The sequence below is a fragment of the Coenobita brevimanus genome, chromosome 5 (genome assembly GCF_032717465.1).
Source record: "Coenobita brevimanus isolate Jiangsu-jjx chromosome 5, ASM3271746v2, whole genome shotgun sequence".
Classification (NCBI taxonomy): domain Eukaryota; kingdom Metazoa; phylum Arthropoda; class Malacostraca; order Decapoda; family Coenobitidae; genus Coenobita; species Coenobita brevimanus.
The window spans coordinates 6521852-6542018 of record NC_136958.1 but is presented as its reverse complement, the minus strand read 5'-3'; the positions used below and the strand labels follow the sequence as shown (position 1 = coordinate 6542018).

The following is a 20167-nucleotide window of genomic DNA, read 5'->3' as shown; positions in this document are numbered from 1 at the left end:
AGCAGACCAGCAGTTTTTCTCCTAGCCCTCCCCTTCTCCTAGCCACCTTTCCCTCCTCACGACCTCTCTCTCCCCCGTCCTAGCCATGTCTCTTTTCGTTCTAGCCACCTTGCCCTCCCCTTCTAACAGTCTCTCCTTCTTAGCAATGCCTCCCCTCCTTCAAGTTAACCCTTCCTCCTAGTCAGCCCACTCTCCTAGACGGCTCCCCTTTCAGCTGTCTCTTCTAGCAATGTCTCTTGCCACAAACTGCGTCTCTCCCTCCAAACCAATCTTTCCTCCTAGCTAGGACCCTTTCCTAGACAGTCCCCTCCTAGCTGCGTCTCTTCCTCTCCTAAGTGTTTTCCAGGACTGCAAAATACGTATGAATTTATAATACAAAACAATTATAGCAATAAGGGAAGCAGGGAGCAATTATGAAAGATACGTATACTAGGTGTAGGAGGATAATTCTGATTGTAATTTAATGTATTTGTCTCCTATCATACTTATTTTGTTCCCTCCTCCCCTTCTTCATTTACTCCTTCTGTTCCCCTTCCCCCCCCCCTCTTTTTCCTCTTTCCTCTCCTCCTGTTCTTGTTCCGCTGGTTCCGTAAGCCAACTCCTGCCAACTCTTCACTGCCAACACAACCCTGCTAATATTACCCTGCCAACACAACCTGCGAACACTACCCAACCAACACTCTCCTGCCAACAATCCACTGCCAACACTACCCTGCCAACACAATCCTGGCAATATCCTGTAATCACTTCACTGCCAACACCCAGAAATTCTACAAACAGCTGATGGCCAGGCAACATGGAGAAATTACATGCATAGCAGGATGGTAAAATTGGTACATAAAAAGTGCTGAAATAATTGCGTTACACTTAATTGCTGAAAGTGATAGGTGGAAAATTAATAAGTGACGAAAATATGTGCTAAAAAGTGGCATTAAGTGGTAAAATAAAGAGGGACACATAGTAAAAATGATCTGACAAACAAGCGTGAGAATGTGCTAAAAAAAAAAAAAAAAAAAAAAAAAAAAATGGGTGGCGAGCAAAAACAGAAAATAAAAAGTGACAACACAGCGACATTCCCTGAGCGATGGTCGAAGCTCCGGACAACACTAAGGGACTTGCAAATACTGATAGTCCCAATGTGTTTCGTTCGGGTTTCTCTCTCTCTCTCTCTCTCTCTCTCTCTTGTCCACTTGGCATTCTACTGTATTTTACTCGATTTTCTTCGCCCCCGACGTTTTTCCTTTTTTTTTTTTTTTTTTTTTTTCCTGGGAGGGAGGTAGGGAGGGACATTCAACTGTACATGCCGCTTACTGGGAAAAAAAAAAACATGGACGACCAGTATCACGTACCATGGACATCAAGCGACTAATCTGGGTGGTACAGTAACATGACAAGCCCCCACCCATTACTTTACGGAACACTGCCACGTACGGACCACATACATCACTGCCCACATACGGAACACAAACACTGCCACGTACGGAACACAAACACCACTGACACGTACGGAACACTAACACAACGACGTACGGAACACATACAACACTGCCACGTACGGAACACAAACACCACTGACACGTACAGAACACTAACACAACCACGTACGGAACACATACAACACTGCCACGTACGGAACACAAACACCACTGACACGTACGTAACACAAACACCACTGACACGTACGGAACACACACAACACTGCCACGTGCGGAACACAAAGACAATCATTTACGGAACACAAACACTACCACGTACGGAACACAAACACTGCCACTTACAGAACTCATACAACACTGCCACGTGCGGAACACAAACACTGCCGCGTCCGGAACACAAACACTGCCACGTACGGAACACAAACATTGCCACATACGGAACACAAACACTACCACGTACTGGACATAAACACTGTCACGTACGGAACACAAACACTGCCAAGTACGGAACACAAACACAGCCACGCACGGAACATAAGGCCACGTACGGAACACATAAACACTCCCACGAAGGGAACACACACCACAACCACGTACGGAACACAAACACAGCCACGTACTGAACACAAACACAGCCACGTACGGACCACAAACACAGCCACGTACGGAACACATAAACACTGCCACGAAGGGAACACACACCACTACCACGTACGGAACACACAGCCATCACCATAACTACACTATAAAACCATCGAATTTTGTGTTCCCTATCTCAGTAAGTAAATCCTCACCATATCAAAGGCATCCGCTGCCTTCATTTCTCACACCTGCTGCCATTAATTCTCTCTCTCTCTCTCTCTCTCTCTCTCTCTCTGTACTGTATGTTAAACTTCCCCAAGACCATCAATTATTACAATGCTCAAGTACCCCAAGCCATTCTCTCTCTCTCTCTCTCTCTCTCACTCTGTGTGTGTGTGTGTGTGTGTGTGTGTGTGTGTGTGTGTGTGTGTGTGTGTGTGTGTGTGTCAAAAGTTTTGGGTCCGGAGTCAGTAACATTCTCCTAAACTTGCCGTAAAAATTTCGCCGACTTTAAGGTGAAATTCTGACCCCCCAGTAATGTCGCAGAAGGTGATGTCACTACCTCATATTTCTAATTCTCTTCTAAGGAAAAGTATTGTAGTATGATATTTGTACCTTGCGTAACCCTTTCCTTACAGCTTATCTATCTATCTATCTATCTATCTATCTAGCTGTCTATCTATCTATCTATCTATCTACCTATCTATCTATCTACCTACCTACCTACCTACCTACTTACCAACCAACCAACCAACCACAACCAACCTACCTATCTATCTACCTACCTACCCACCTACCTACCTACCAACCAACCAACCAACCACAACCAACCTACTTACCTACCTATCTATCTATATACCTACCTAGCTACCTATCTATCTATCTATATACCTATCTACCTACCTCTCTATCTATCTATCTACCTATCTACTGCTAAACGCCGTAATCCTGTAAGAGGCGGCCATAAACAAATCGCCTACACGTCGCCCCGTCCTCGCCCGCCATATGATTGCCCTCCCTTTAATACACACCCCCTCTCTCATATATCTAACTCCATACTTCCATCTCAGCCTTGGTCTTCCCCTCCACCTTACATACACTCTTCCAGTCAGTCTTTCACTCCCCATCCTCTTTACATGGCCAAGCTCAAAGTATTTCTCTTAACAACTTCTATCACAATACGCCTCTTTACATTCTCTCATGTTCTCTCTCCACGAAAATACTCAGCTAAATGACTGATGAGACTAAAAATATTCATCAACTCTTCACAACGGCGATAATTTTTCCATTTATTCATACTACCGACACACGATTTTATTTAGCCCAAGAAGGACGTCAAACAATGAAGATTAATAACTTGGGTCCAATTCAAAGGCGATTATGTGTTTAAAACGAAGTCAAACAAATCATTATTCAAGATTTGTATTCTACCTTGCGACTGAAGGTTTAAACATACGACCAATGGATTCACAGACGCTTACGAGTGACGTAGTGACCAAGATGTATATTATCCTTTATCTGTGGGTGACAAAATGTACCTTTGTCCACTACGTCTCTCAACCATTGAAGAATCCACAGTGTGAAAGAGAACGGGGAGGCGGACGTACTTCATCTATTCCTAATTGTACTCGCGTTCTTCGTGCCTGTCTTTACTCCCCGTGCAGACTATCATTACTCGTGTACAGCTAATGGGGCCACACCCACTTACACAGGAGGGAGGGGAAGTACCGTGAATCATCGGGTGGAAAGGCGGGGATGGAGGAAGCGAGACTGGTGGGATAGGGAAGGTGAGAGGAGGACTGGAGGGGAGAGGAGTGTAAGAGAGGGAGAGGGAGAGACTAAGGGAGAGCAGGTGGAAGGAGGGGTGGAGAGAGTAGGACAGGGAATGACAAAAGAAGGGAGGAGAAAGTCGGGGAAGAGGAGAGGAGTAGGACTGGGAGGTGACACTGGGGGAGGCGAGAAGGAGAGACCGTGAGGTGAGAGGGAGTGACTAATGTAGATGGAATGAGGTAAGTGCAATCATTCTAATTCTGGTATTCTTTTCAGGGAATGACTTCTCTAGATTTTAACATATGGTCGCTTTATATCCAGTGAAAATAAATAAAAATAAATAAGAAAATAATAATCAATAAAAAAAACATGAAGGAACGTGGAGAAACGCACAAGTGAGAAAAATAAAGGTGAGAGAAGGTGCGCCGATTAGGAATGGGAGGACGACATGAAACTGATTGAGGATGAGGGAAGAGGAGTGAAGAAAGGAGACGTTGCAATAAAATGAAGGGAGTAAAGTCAAGAAAAGGAATGGAAAAAAAGTGTAAGTAAATTAAAGAAAGCGTGTGTAAGTGGGAGAGAGAAGATAAAACAACCCGAGAACTGAAGTGGATATATAGTGGGTTGAAGGTGATATGAGGGTGAGCTGTGGTGGTGAGGGTGAGCTGTGGTGGTGGTGGCGGTGCTGAGCTCAGGGAGTCTGTGTCACGGAAGTCGAGTCATTGAGCCAACTTACTTAATTAGGATAAACTTTTTCCGCACACACACACATGCACGCAGTTCTCCACCCACCCACACACACACACACACACACACACACACACATCCACATAGGCACACCACGCAAATACATACCGTCTCCTTGCTTCACTTTCAAATGCAGAACAGCAAAACCAAAGATACACACACTACCCATACTCTTACTTACACTGACAAAGATAACTCCACAATCTTATATGGTTCTGAACACACACACACCCACACACACACACACACACACACACACACACACACACAAAGACAACCCTACAATTTCATCGGCTTTACTCTCTCTCTCTTCTCTCTCTCTCTCTCTCTCTCTCTCTCAAACACACCAACCTTTCATTACCACTACCAAGAACATCCTACACCAACAATACCTTTCCTCGTAGTAGGCTATGATAATCACATGGTGTTAGAATTCTTAGTAAGTAAACACATACCCACATTTCCCTCCCTCCCAATGGTTTCTTAGAAGCTTAGAAAACCAGATAACAACGAAAACAACAAATACATTTTTTTTTTTCAAGCATTGTGGATAATGATGCGTTTTCTTCGGGCAGTGAATGCACATCAATTGTCGCTTACAGTTAAATAGGAAGCATACTACTACTACTACATCCGTGGCTACTTACTGTGATTGTGTGTGTGTGTGTGTGTGTGTGTGTGTGTGTGTGTGTGTGTGTGTGTGTGTGTGTGTGTGTGTGTGTGTGTGTGTGTGTGTGTGTGTGTGATACAATATAATCCATTGCTGTAGAGTATAATGTAGTACAGCGTAGTAAGGTTGTGCGACAAGTAGTGTAGAGTTGTGTGGTGTAGTGTAGTGGTGAAATTTACTGTAGCATGGTTGTGCTAGGTGTAGTGTAGTGCTGATGTAGTGTGGTGTGGTGTGGTGTTATTCAGTATATTGTGATGTGTATCGTGGTTCTGCATGATGTGATGTAATGTGGCGTGGCTCACAGCTGGGCTACGGTGTGTCTAGCTAAGAACGACCTTAAATACACATATAAAGTGAATAAGAACTGCGCAGCAAGAGGAGGTAGGATGAGGGGAGGATGAGCATCAGCGACAGGACAGCAGGAGCGGACACGCGTAAGGATGGAAGGACAGCAACTTACTTAAGGAGTCACACCACGGAGGGCGCGTCACACCCGTGTGAGCATAGGAGAACTCCTCAGAGTCAAGGCACGGCGCTCCTGCAAGTCAAGAGGAGGGTTAGGACACACAGGGCCGAGACACGCACACTAGCTCACCACTGTTAGTTTGGTGCGTGTGCTGCTGTGGCTGCCAGGACAGGCTGCTGGTGCGGTGGTTAGTGGTGCAGGGGGTGGTAGTGGTGAGGGGTGGTGCAGGGGGATAGTATGGTGCCGTGATTAGTGGTGCAGGGGGTGGTAGTGGTGAGGGGTGGTGCAGGGAGATAGTATGGTGCCGTGGTTAGTGGTGCAGAGGGTGGTAGTGGTGAGGGGTGGTGCAGGGGGATAGTATGGTGCCGTGGTTAGTGGTGCAGGGGGTGGTAGTGGTGAGGGGTGGTACAGGGAGATAGTATGGTGCCGTGGTTAGTGGTGTTGGGGCTGGTAGTGGTAAGGGGTGGTGCAGGGAGATAGTATGGTGCGATGGTTAGTGGTGTAGGGGCTGGTAGTGGTGAGGGGTGGTGCAGGGAGATAGTATGGTGCGATGGTTAGTGGTGCTGGGGCTGGTAGTGGTGAGGGGTGGTGCAGGGAGATGGTAGTGGTGAGGGATGGTGCAAGGAGATGGTAGTGGTGCGGTAGTTAGTGGTGCAGGGGAAGTAATGGTGAAGTGGTGGGACAGGGGGTAGTAGTTGTTCAGGGAGATAGTAATGGTGCAGTTGGCTGTGCGAGGAGGGTTGTGGTGCAGTACGTGGTGAGGGAGTAGTGGAAAGGTAATGGTGCTAAGAGTGGGGGAAAGGTAATGGTGTCAGGATACATTTACGGTGAAGTAGGTGGTGTGAGGAAACAGCAGCGGTGCAAGGGGAAACAGGCTTGTGGTGGTACAGGCTACTGGTGCGCCTGGGTTTGTGATGCAAGCCAGTGGTGATGAGGGTGGCTGGACAAACGTGTACGAGAGAGACAATATTGGTACAAGATGGTGCAATGATCCGGGGCGGGTCACACTATCTCACCACTGTCAGCTTGGTGGGTGTTGTGCTCTGGCAGTCAGGCGGGGGAGTGAGTTGGTGCTGGTTGTGGGGCGGTTAGTAATGCAGCAGTTACTAGTGTCATAAGAGTTTCTAACGTGGTGGAGGGGGAGATGGAGTAGTGGCAGATGATGGTGTGGTGTGGTGTGGTGGAGAGTGATATTGTGGTGGTGTGGTTGGAGTAGTGAAGTGGAGGATGTGGCGAGTAGTACCAGTGGTGATGTGGTGTGGTGTGGTGTGGTGCTCTTAGTCAACTGCGCAGTGAAGCAGCAATGCGGTTAGGAAAGTGCTAGTACTAAAATTAACGTGCATTAACCCCTTCAAGACTATGGCTTATTATTATTATTATTATTAATATTATTATTATTATTATTATTATCTACACTATTCATTTTAACTAGAAATACAATTACCATCTCTCAGTCTTGAATGTTGAGCTCTTAATGCTGAACTGCTACAAGAGTTAATGGTGGAATATAATGCTAGTCACGAGGAACTGTTAAGGAAAGGAGGCTGAGCTGTAGTATTGACTTTTTCTGCCACTGACCTACGGGAAATGAGCTGCAAAATGACGAAAATATCCGCCTAGGTAAAATAAATGAACTTGACTTAATCCCATCACACAATCTTAGCCTCGTACTGAAGGGGTTAAGTGGTTATAGTGAAGTTAGTGGTGTGCCAGGGTAGTGCAAATTAGGTCAGTGGTGCGAGGGGGTGGGTAGTGGTGGTATTTTCATGCTAGTGGTGCTGCAAATGGGTAAAGAAGTGGTGAGTCAGTGGTCGTGTACTCAAATGGTGAGGTTAGTGGTGATGACGTGACGGGATGGTGACTATGCTAGTGTGGTGATGGTGGTGATGTAATTAGTGGTGAAAAAACAGTGGTGGGGTTCTGCTGGAAATACTGTGGTGGTGAAGATGGTGGTGCGGTGACGAATGCGGTGGTATAGTGGTGACAATGGTGTGGTTGTGGTGATAACGGTGTAGTGATGACGGTAGTGGTGCATGGATGAAAACGATGAAGTGATGAAACAACCGTGGTGTAATTGGGGCAATGGTGTGGTTAGGATGATGGCAGCAGCAGCGCGGCCGTCCAGGTGTTAAAGTAGGGTAAGGCAGGTGTTACGGCAAAATGAGGCAAGAGGTCAGGAAGGGTGAGACACAGGTTAAGGGTAAGGCAAGAGATTAGGAAAGGTGAGGCATGGATTAAGGTAAAAGTTAAAGGCAAGATAAGGCAAGAGGTCAGGAAGGGTGAGGAACAGACTAAGGCAGGAATTTAGAGGCAGGAATCAGAGCCAGGTAAGGTGTCAGGAAGTGCGAGGTATGAGGTAAGGACGGGTGAGGCACAGGTTAAGGCAGGGGTTAGGGCGAGATGAGGCACAAGGTATGTCAGGGGAAGAAAGAAGCTAAAATACTTCCAAAAAAATGAGAAGACTCGTTGAAATGTCAGTCAGAAATATACAAATGCTGGATAGAAGAATGAAGAGTAGAATGGTGTAAGAAAAAAAATAAGAAAAAAAAAGGAGAAAAATGTACGACCCAAGGATTATTTCAAAAGTACAGCGAACAAAAAAGCAAAAACAATAAAAAAAAAAGAAAAAAAAAGACACGCGTAACAATGAAACGGAAAAAAACACGAAAACATTGTAAAAGGCGGATAACACACACACACACACACACACACACACACACACACACACACACACACACACACACACAAAAGAACAACGCTAAACCTAAAAATAACGAATCAGTAAAATATTTCGAAAGATAATAAAAAACAATAAACAAATAAAGAAAAACACAGAATAAAAAAAAAAATATTTGGGGAAAGAAAGGTAGGGGGGAGTAAAGATGATTCCACTGATGGGAAAAGTAAAGAACAATAAAAGGCAAAGAGAAGGAGACGGGTGAAAGACGTGAAACAACGGGAAAACAGATGGGTGAGGGAAAGGTGATGAAATGAGAGGCAGACAGAAAGATGGGAATGTGGATGAGGGAGGGACAGAAGAAGAGGAGATGGACAGAAAGATGGTAGAGAAGAGCGGAAGAGGAAGGAGAGAAGGCAGATGAGGAGAAACGAGAGGGAGGGAGGGAAATGAAGAAAGGAGGGACCAGAAGGGGAGAAACTGTGGATGGAGGAAGCGAAAAATGAGTTGAAAGAGTGGAGAGGAGGAAGGATTAAGTGAGAAGGGATGATTAGAAAGACCAGAAGAGGAGGAGGAGGAGTAATGTATGGTGGGAGGGAAGGAAAAGGGGGACTGAGCTAAATAATGTGAAAAGAGCATGAATCAGGGAGAAAGATGTGGAAGGAAATATGGCAGAGAAGGATGGAACGAAGGAGGAAGGAAGGAAGGAAAAAGGGCGATGTAGAAGGAAGGAAATGAGCAATAACCAGACGTAGGAAAGACAGGAAAAATGAATAATAAAAGTGAAAAATAAAGATGGATGGAGAGGAAATGGACGGAAAACAATATGGATGGAGGGAAAACAGGAAAAAATGATGGAGGGAAGGGAGTGAAGAGGAAGAAAAGCCGGAGGGAAGAGAGAGATGAGGAAGAAAGGATGGGTGGAAGGGAGAGATGGGGAAGAAAAGATGGGAAGGAGAGAAGAGACTGGAGGGAAGGGAGAGAAGAGGCAGAGAGAATGGAGGAAAGGGTGACATGGGGAAGAAAGGATGGACGGAGGTGAGTAAAGGGGAAGAAAGGCTGGGGGGAAGGGAGAAAGGAGGAGGAAAGCCGAAACAGAGGAGAGAGCTGGGCGGACTGACAGCTCCAGTGAAAAATACGCTGTTTACAAGCCAAGCCGGGGAGAAGGACAGCGTATGTGGGGGGAGGGGATGAGGAGGGGAGTCAGAAGGGGGTTTAGGGGGGAAAGTGGGGGGATTTAATGGGGGGAAGGGGTCGAGAGGAAGAGTCATGCATGTTAATCCGACTCTGGCTCTCAAACCGTCAGGAATTTGGTGGGGGTCAGGCGAGAGGGGCAAAAGTCCTGGACGGTCCAATGATTCCGGATTAGTTTTCGTTACTCGAGCTGGCCACAGACTGCCAGAAGTTTGGGGATGCTGGGGGAAGGGGGGTAAAATAAAAATAAAGGAGGGGCAGAGCTGGGGAAGGGGGGTAAAATAAAAATAAAGGAGGGGCAGAGCTGGGGGAGGGGGTGAAATAAAAATAAAGGGGAAGTTGGGTGATAAAAAAAAAAAATAAAGGAGGGGGAGTTGAGGGATAAACAAAAATAAAGATAGGGGTAGCTGGGGGATGGATAAAATAAAAATAAAGAAGGGGGAGTTGAGGGGGTAAAAAACATAAAGAAGGGGTGTTTGCGGGTGAAATAAAACTTGAAGGGGGAAGTTAGGGGAGGTAAAAAAAAAAAAAAAAAAAAAAAAAAAGACGGGGAAAGAGTCAGGAAGGAGGATGGTGAGTGAGTGAGATGGGGGGAATGGGTGAGGGAATGTGAAAGCTTGAAAAAGGGTGTGGGAGGGTGAAAGCTTGTAAATAAAGGTGTGGGAGGGTGAAAGCTTGTAAATAAAGGTGTGGGAGGGTGAAAACCTGAAAAAGGGTGTAGGTGGGTGAAAGCTTGAAAAAGGGTTTGGGAGGGTGAAAGCCTGAAAAAGGGTGTGGGAGGGTGAAAGCTTGAAAAAGGGTGTGGGAGGGTGAAAGCTTGAAAAAGGGTGTGGGAGGGTGAAAGCTTGAAAAAGGGTGTAGGTGGGTGAAAGTTTCTAAAAGGTGTGAGAAAAGATGAGTTACTCTGCAAAAATGAGATGCTGAGGGGACGAGAGGGGAAAGGGGCGAAGGGTACGACTAATTAGAGGGGACGAAGTCAGACTGGGGAAGGAGAATAAGAGCAAGATTACAACAAGAGGATAATTATTTTTTTTAAGGATGAAAAGATGGGGAAATAAGGTTAATAAAGACAGGAGAGGATAAGGCTGATAAAGAGAAAAAATGACAAGGATGATAAAGAGAAGACAGGATAAGGATGATAAAGAGAAGAAATGACAAAGATGATAAAGAGAAGACACAATAAGGATGATAAAGAGAAGACAGAATAAGGATGATAAAGAGAAAAAATGACAAGGATGATAAAGAGAAGACAGGATAAGGATAATAGAAGAAGGATGATAAAGAGAAGACATGACAAGAATGATAAAAAGAAGATAAGGATGACTGAGAGTAAATGATAAGGATGATACAGAAAGGGTACGATAAGGATGATAAAGATATGACAGGATAAAGATGACAAAGAGAAGATAGGATACGGATGATGATGAGATGCGATAAAGATTAAAGAGAAGAAATTATAAGGATGATAAAGAGAAGATACGATAGGGATGAGAGGCACAGGTGAGGCTGAAAATGGACCATAATGAAGTTAAGTTGATTAAGTACAGGTGTTAAGGCTGACATGGTGGCGAGAGAGTAGAGCAGAAAATGTGGGATTAAATATTAAGACTCGGGTTACAAGGCTAAGCAAATACTGAGGAAAAATAATGGAGAAATAATAAAGACACGGATAAATAACAAAATAAAGAAGTAAAGGAACAAGACACACAACTTATCATAAGAGATAAATTTAGGGCGGCTGTAGTAAAGATAATTAAATAACAGAATAAAGCATTGAGGTTACATTCACACAAGCGCCAGGGAACAAGAGAGAGATAAGAAAAAAAAAAGTGAGTGAAGATGGAAATGAGAGAGGCAGGCTAAAGAGGGCTTGTGGCTGAGTGATAAGGCAGGCAGGAGGGCAGGCAAGTGAGGCTGGAATGTAGGCAGCTGGAGTGTTGGTAATCAGGGTGAGAGTGCAAGCAGGAGTGAGGCAGGAGTTAAGGCAGGAGAGGCGGGAATTAAGGAAGCAGGCAGGCAGGAAGGGTAAGGCTGAAGGTAAGGCAAGAATTAAGGCAGGGAAACAAGCAGGTAAGGCTGAAGTTAGGGCAAGAATTATGGTAGGAAACAGCAGGAGTTAAGCAGGAAGTAGGAATAAAGGAAGCAGGAAGGCAGGAAGGGTGAGGCAGAAGTTATGAAGGGCAGGCATACAGGTTGCCTGACAGGGCAAGGAAGGCAAGTAAAAAGAGTGAGGTAGCTGTTTAGGAAGGTAGGCAGGCAGAGAGGAAGGATGAGGTAAGAATTAAGGCAGGGCGAAACATGAGGGGGACCAGAGTTAAGACATGAAGAGGTAGGAATTAAGGCATGGTGAGGCAGGAGATAAGGCAGTGTGAGGGAAGGGTTAAGGCAGGATGAGGCAGGATTTAAGGCACGGTAAGGAAGGTGAGGCAGGAGTTTAGGCAGGACGAGGCAAGACTTAAAACAGTGAGTCGGGGGTTAAAGGAGGGTAAGGCACGGATCAAGGCAGGGGTTAAGACAGGCTAAGGCAGGAGTTAAGGTGTGTGACGCAGACAGGTGAAGCAGGTGTTAGAACAGGGTGAGGCTGGAAATGAATATGAGACAGGAGCTAGTTTCGGGTGATATTAGAAGGTGCTAGGTAGGGGTGGGTAAGAGCAATAAATAACTGGGATGAATGTGAGGGTATGCATTCATGGTCGGGAGGAAAGAGTAGTAAGAGCGAAGGCAAGAATAAGAGTATGAGTTACGAGTAAGGATATCAAGAGAATAAGGAAGTGAAAGAATTAGTAAGAGAAGAGTGAGAGCAATAATAATAATATGAATAAGGATAATGCCGTGAGCAGGAATTAGAGAATGAATAAACTGAGGGAGTTAGGCATGAATGAGGAAGTGAGAACATGAGTAAGCGAGTCAGGGTAGCAATAAGAGGAGTGAGAGTAGTACGGTATTACAAAGAATAATAAAGAGTTGAAAATGTTATCAGCCTCTCCGAAGCAGAATGATATCTTCTGGGTACGGGAAAAAAAAAAAAAAAACAAAGGCGTCAAAAAAAGTAGAGGCGTCATGGCAATCGAGGGGTTAAATACAGGAGCAATAATGATGGAAGGTGAAGGATGGAGTCTGAGCGGCAGTAAAGGTAAGAGCAGGTAAAGCACAGGTGATCAGGTAAAGGGCCGTAAAAGTAAAGGCAGTAGTGGTGAGAGGTGATAGAAGACTTCAGTACGTGGAGAGGCGAGAGAGAGTGAGGAAGGTGAAGGTACAGGAGTAAAGGGCAAGAGTTGTGAGAGAAGCTTGAAAAAACGAAGAGGATGGTAACAGAGGTGAGGGAGAAAGGGTGAAAGGAATAATGAAAGGAGAGGTGAGTGAGACAAGGTCGAAGGAATGTTAGGAGAGGGGTGGGAAGAAAAGATGAAAGGAATAAAGTTGAGAGGTGTGAGGGAATAATGTTAAGAGGTGAGGGAGAGTGAAAGGAATTATGATGCGAGTGGTGACGAAGAAAAAGCGAAAAGAATGTTAGGCGATGTAAGAGAAAGAAAAAGGTGAAAAGGAACAATATTAGGAGTGGTGGGGGATGGAGTTTTGGCAGGAGGCAGAAGCAAGGTAAAAGGTGATCAAGGTGAAGGGCGTAAATGCGTGGAGAAGTAGCAAGCAGACATGGGAGGTAGGTACTAAAAGAAGCATACGTGTAGTTGAGAGGTGAGGAAGAGTGAAAGGGGGAGAGGTGAAGGTACGAAGGGAGGAGTTACAAGTGGCGAGGGAAGCATGAGAAAGGGAAAAGAGAGCAAACAGAGGTGAGGGCAGGTGAAGGACAAAGCGTGAGAGCGAGGGAAGATGTGAAGAAGTGAGGTAAGGGAAGGTAATATGGGGTAAGGAGAGGTGAGGAAACGTTAGGAGAAGGTAAGTGGGTCAGGTTGGAGAGGGACGGTAAGATGATGAAGGAGGGTAGCTGTGAGGGCAGGAGAGGTGAGGAAAGGAAATGTGAGGAAAGTTAAGTGAGGGATGAAAGGTAAGGCAGGGAGAAGTGAAAGGGGAGGTGAGGTTTGGAGTGGTGCATGGGACGGTGAAGTTAGATGAAATACTGAATAAAAAGAATGGCCATGAAGGGAGGTAAGATTAAGTTGAAAGTGCTGAAGGAGGAAAGGAGAAGCAAGGATGAACACAGTGAAGTGAAGGGAAAAAGACTGTAGACTAGGAGATAGGTACTGGGAGGAGGGAGGGGGGGGAGGGAGACAGGGAGAGTGAGGTAAAGGAGGGGAGGGGGGGATAGGAAAGGTGTTGAGTGTTGCAGTGCAGCCCGGAGTGGTGGAGTAGAGGTGGTCGTGCAAGTGTAGAGGAGAGCCGTATCTCGAAGTGGTAGTAGTGGTGGTGGTGGTAGAAGTATCTCGAGATGGTGGTAGCAGTAGTAGTAGTAGTGGTGGTAGCAGTAGTAGTATTGGTAGTAGTGGTGGTGGTGGTGGTGTGAAGGTGCGGTTGTCACATTATAATAGATAATATACTCAATTCAACCTCTCAATAAGACATCAGTAACACGGTATATTCAGCCTGAGGAGTTTAGCATTGCCACACACACTCTCTGACAAGCTTTCAAAAATACACACAAGTTTGTTAAGTGGTAAAAATATCAGGTCCATGCTATTAGTGGACAGGTAGGAAAAAAATGTGAGTTCCCTGGCACACCTCCATGATGGCCAAAACATTCTGTGGGGAGAGAGAGAGAGAGAGAGAGAGAGAGAGAGAGAGAGAGAGAGAGAGAGAGAGAGAGAGAGAGAGAGAGAGATGGCACACCTCCATGATGGCCAAAACATTCTGTGGAGAGAGAGAGAGAGAGAGAGAGAGAGAGAGAGAGAGAGAGAGAGGAGAAAGGGGAAAAACTAGAGGGGGAAAAGAGAAAGTGAGAAAAGGTCCATCTCGGTGTCTCCCTAAAGCCACCACCATTTTGGCTCCAAACAAACTCACCTCAAACAAGCCTGGCGACACCTGGACAATAATAAACTGGACACAAAATGGCGGATATGGCAGGGTCCCGTAGCCATATATACACCCGAGTTTTTTTTTTTTAAGCCCCGACGGTCTGGTTATGTCCACGAAGGATGACCACGAATAATAATAATAATAATAATAATAATAATAATAATAATAATAACAACAGTAATAATAATAATGCAGTTCAACCTTACATTTAATTTTTACTTAATAATATTCTACTGTAATATGTTACATAATTAGCAACAGGTATTTAGATAAATATGGTAAATTCTCTCTCTCTCTCTATCTCTCTCTCTCACGTCGACTACAGGTACTGCTGCGTGTGGCGGGTGCGAAGGTTTGGGAGTGTCGCTTACATCACAACAATATCACATAATACTTAAGACCCTAGAGTGCCAGGGAGAGGGGACGAAAAACTGGAAATAATTTGCTACGATGTCTGGTTTTGTGTATACTGCATGCTAATCTTAGACGAAATAGTAATAATAATAATAATAATAACAACAACAACAACAATAATAATAATAATAACAATAATAATATTAATAATAATAATTTACTATACTATTTCAGGCTCATGTTAGAAGGTGCAATGACCACGACGACGGTAATAATAATAATAATAATAATAATAATAATACAAAATTCTTTTCCTCCGCCTCCACCTCCTCATCATCATCATCATCTTAATCATCATCATCATCATTGCACTTTACTCAGGTTGTGAAGCTTCATCCACCTCTAAACATGTCCCTTTACTCAGCCTCACAACCTAACCTAACTTCCTAACAAGTCCCCCAACTTAGATATCCTCATACTCTTCCCTTAGCCTCACCTGTTCACACCTAACCCAACTAACTTAATCTCACCTTTCATTCAAAATATAGTATGTTTTCCTTCTTAATTTACTTGCTCAACCTAACCAAACGCACTACAATCTAACCTAACCCAGTCAAAATTAACGTAACCTAACTTGACATTCTCACGCTGAAAATAACAAAATCCATCTTTTGTAACAACCTCCCTCTCTCTCTCTCTCTCTCTCTCTCTCTCTCTCTCTCTCTCTCTCCACCCCAGTTCAATTTCGCTTTTCCCGGGAGGAGGGGTACTCAGGTAGGGGTACGGGGAGTGAAGGAGTGACACGAGTGGTAGCAGGGGAGGGGGAAGGGAAGATAGATGGGAGAGGGGAGGGGGGTGACGGCAGGGAGGAGAAAGGGTGAAGGGGTGATAAAAGTACTGGCAGGGGAGGGGACACACAACGGCGTGGATGCAAGGAAGGGGAGAGAAATGGGCAGGGAAAAAAAAGAGAATATGGAAAAAGAGGAGAGAGTGAAATGGATGGGAAGGGTGTGGTTAGCAGGTTAGGGCGACGAATGAGACCAAGGGGGATGGGAGAGGGAAGAGGAAGAAGAGAAGGAGAAAGGGGAGGGAGGAGGAAGGAGAGAGGAGGAGAAAGGGAAGGGAGGAGGGAGGAGGAAGGAAAGGGAGAAGGCAGATGAAGAAGAAGAGAAGGAGAGAGGGAAAGAAGGGGACAGCTGAAAGGGATAGGGGAATGACTGAGTAGGCAGCGTGAAGGAAAAGACAAATGGGAGCGGGGAAGAGGGGAAAGGCAAGGGAGAGGGAGGGAGAGAAGGGGGGTGGTGAGTGGATGGGGTGAAAGGGAAAGGGGGGTGACAGGAAAGAAGACAGCTGTGACGAGTGAGACAAAACGGAATGACAGATAGGGTAGAATGGAACACAGAGAGTGAGGAACAGAGGAATGAGAAAGGGGGACTAGGAGAAGAAAAAGGGATGAGGAGGAGGGAAATACAGGAAGGATGAGGGGAGTAAGGGGATAGGGAAGGGAGGGTGGAAAGAAGATAATGGGATGGGGAAGGAAGGAGGAGAGTAGGGGAGCAAAAGAGGGGAGTAAGCGAAAAATGACGGATGGGAGGGGAAAGGAGAAGAAGGAAGGAATGAGGAAAGACGAGAGGGAAGGGGAGAAGAAGAGAGGGTAGAGAGGAGTGCAAGGGGGAGTGACGGGGTAGAGAGGAAAGGAGGGAGGGAGGGGTCATTTGGCAGTACTCCTCCATTAATCAAGAGCCGCAGCCAGCCATTATGGTGATAACCTCGCACCATCCATCACCTGCACCACGCCAGAGATCACCCGCCCCGCCTCGCCCCACCCCATTCTACTTACACCCCATCCCTGTTCCATCCCGTCCCACTACGGTCTTAATTGTGCCCTATCTTAGCTCATATCGCCCCTCCCCGCCCCGCCTCGCCCAGCCATTATTTGCGCCCTGCGAGACTCCCCCCCAAAACACCCCATTACACTCTTACTTGAATCCTGTTCCGCTGTACTCTGTCTTCGCCTGGACTGCTCTACTCTGTTCTGCTCTGCTCTGCCCCGCCCCGCCTGGTTCTGACGAGCATTCCACCTACACCCAACCCACCCCACCACACCCCAACCCACCCCACCCCATCCTATCTCACCCCACCTCAACCCAACCCGCCACGCCTCGTCTAGTCCTAAGCTGCCTCTAAGTCCCGCCTCCTCACACCTTAAACCTCCTTAAAATTCCCTCCTTCATAAGCGCTCAAGAATTCATAATTTCTTCACCATAATAATAATAATAATAATAATAATAATAATAATAATAATAATAACAATAACAAAAATAACTAATAACAAAAATGATGATACCGGACTACTGATATTACCAGTCTATACTGAACTATTACTACTATTACTACTGGCTCCATACCGTGTTACCACTACTATTCCTTCACCCTCCACGGCCCTTCCCCTTAACGTCACCCACACACAACCCCCTCCATCCTCACTCACTTATGTCTCACCCATCCACGCTACGTCACACCCTCGCTGCATCCACTTTATAAAATTCTCTCTCTCTCTCTCTCTCTCTCTGCCTACCTACCGGGTATCTACTTACTTCTCGCTCTCTCAATTCACAAAACACTTTCACCCAACTCTCTCTCTCTCTCTCTCTCTCTATCTCTCTCTCATCCAGGCCTCACCCACTCCGGCTCCTCTCCCTACGGCTGCTTCAATATATAAGGAGGTAGAACAGGAGGGCGCCGCATCCACCATTGCAAGAGGGACTCATAAATATGTAGCAGGCTTATATGAGGTGTCGCGGTGCTCTTATGAGGGGTGGAAGGCAGCACGAGGGAAGGGAATAGGGTGGGGAGCGAGGCAGAAGGAGGAAGGCAAGACGGAGGGAAGGAGAAGGGAAAGGAAGGATGGGGAAAGGGTATGCTGGGAGCGAGGGAGGAGGAGAAAGACAAGGAATAAGGAGAGTGGAAGGAGGGACAGGCGGAAAGAGGACAGAGTGGAGAGGAAAATGAAAGAGGAGGATAGAGAGGGGAAGGAACAAGGTGGGTGGGAAGTGAGTGAGAAGGAAGGAAGAGGCGGAAACGAAGATAGAGCGGACGAGGAGAGAGGGACGAATCTGGGCGAAGGGCATGCGTTGGAGGGAAGGGAAGGGGGAAAAAGAAAAAGCTAGAAAAGGAAAGAACGAAAAGAGACCACACTAAGAAGACCCGAAAGTAAGAGAAAGATATCGAAGTGGGCGACGACCGACGAAACAACCTGGAAAACTTAGTGAATGAAAAGCAGCAGAATGGCATACTGAATATGTGGGTAAGAAGGAAGAATGTAAGGGAACCCGGTGGAAAAATGTCAAGTGAATGATGAGCGGAAAAACGAACGAAGGCTGATAATAAAATAGGAGACGCAGCCGATATACAAAATGAGGATAAAAAAGATAAAAGGTGAAATAAGAGGTTAGAGTGGGAGCATAAAGGTTGGGCGGGGCGAGGTGGCGCTGAGGGGAGAGACGGGGAAGGACAGGAAGGGCAGAGCAGGGCAGGGTGGGGTGAGTAGGGAGAGGGATCAGGTGGGAAGACGGAGCTGCAATACTGTGGATGTGGGAAGCAGACTGGGATGGGAGGAGAAAGACTATGAGACAGGAGACAGAGCAGGGTGGGGCCCGGTGTAAGAGTGGGTGTATGAAATTGTGGGAGAAGATGGACGAGGTGTGTGGTGAAAGCGAGAAGTGAAGGACGTGGTGTAGTGAGGGTGTTTGGGAAAGAAGTGGGTGGAAACTAGAAAAATGGAAATAGGAAAGGAAAATGTTATTGATAGCGAATAAATACCAGAAAGAAATGAGGAAGGAATGTGAAAATGAGAGACGTAGGAGATTAAAATTATTAGTATTATAATAGTAATACTTATATGAATCAGAGGCAACAAGCTACTAAACCACTAGGGTGAAAAGCATAAAAGCTGGAATATTAGGAACAAAAAACGTAAGCCTATAAAGAATACATATATCCCCCCAAGACAAACACGCTCGCCTGACTCTCATACTTTCTCCTTAAAAACGTTATTTTCCAAGCCCTGATGCGCAGTTAAGCCTTTTAATGCTAAGTAATGGACGGAACACATTCATTTTACATATGCAGATTATGAATAACTTCTCATATTATTCACTTTGGCCACAATTTACATTTTTCGTACATAAAGATGACGGAGTGATAGTGTGTGTGTGTGTGTGTGTGTGTGTGTGTGTGTGTGTGTGTGTGTGTGTGTGTGTGTGTGTGTGTGTGTGTGTGTGTGTGTGTGTGTGTGTGTGTGTGTGTGTGTGTGTGTGTGTGTGTGATGGTGTCTGAATTTAATGTGCTGGCTAGAAAGGGTAGTAGTGGTAACAATGAAGTATGGGTGTGGTGGTGGCGGAGTGTGGGTGTGGTGGTGCAGCGTGGGTGTGGTGGTGGTGTGCAAGTGTGGGTGTGGTGGTGGTGGTGGTGGTGGTGGAGTGTGGGTGTGGTAGAGTGTGTCGGTGGCATGTGGGTGTAGTGATATTAGTAGTGGTGGCGTGATAAATGGTGCTAAATCAAGGGGCTGGTGGTGGTACTGTGTGTGTTAGTGGGGTGTCAGGGCAACTCCCGCCCAAAGTACCAATAACTACTCATGACTGCCAACACCCACTGTCAATAACTACTCAGACTTCCAACACCCATTGACAAACACCCCACCCACTGCCAACACTCACTGCTAATAACCACTCAGACTGCCAATACCCACTGTCAAACACCTCCCCCACTGCCAACACCCACTGTCGAACACCTCGCCTACTGCCAACATTCTTACCCATGACACCCACCATCTCCCTGTGCCAACACCCTCAATCGGTAGAGAGTTGGCCTGCAGTCCTGACGGACCCGGGTTCAAATCCCGCTGAGGCAGGGAACAGTTTAAGGATTTGAATTTCAGAAAAATCAGACTTTACTGATCTACCAGAAGACCCGCCGACATGTCGTAAAAATACCCCCGCTAATACCAATACACCAGTCCTGTATGAGACAGCCCTAGCATGTATTCAGTATGGACGGTGGGTGTTAGCGCCGAAGTGGTGACATGTAGAGGTGTGCGGTACGTAGGAGGACTACTGGGCCTTGAAAGCAGGCTGTGAAGCCTATGCCCAGAGTCGGTCACATTAAAAAAAAAAAAAAAAAAAAAAAAAAAAAAACCTACTACCACCACTTTCCCTATTACCAGTACACTTCTCTACTTCCAACACCTACAATCAACACCCAGCATATTCCCCACTGCCAACACCTCGGGCCTGCCAACACCG

The 20167-nt window shown here is 46.0% G+C and overlaps 1 protein-coding gene across 1 annotated transcript in view; it reads right to left on the bottom strand.

The window, feature by feature from the left end:
* Positions 1-20167, bottom strand: part of Lar (tyrosine-protein phosphatase Lar) — a 608447-nt gene that overhangs the window by 443260 nt on the left and 145020 nt on the right. Inside the window, exon 2 of the mRNA XM_080270406.1 lies at positions 5666-5743. The gene's annotated coding sequence lies outside the window, so the exon portion shown is untranslated. The remainder of the gene's footprint in view (positions 1-5665; positions 5744-20167) is intronic.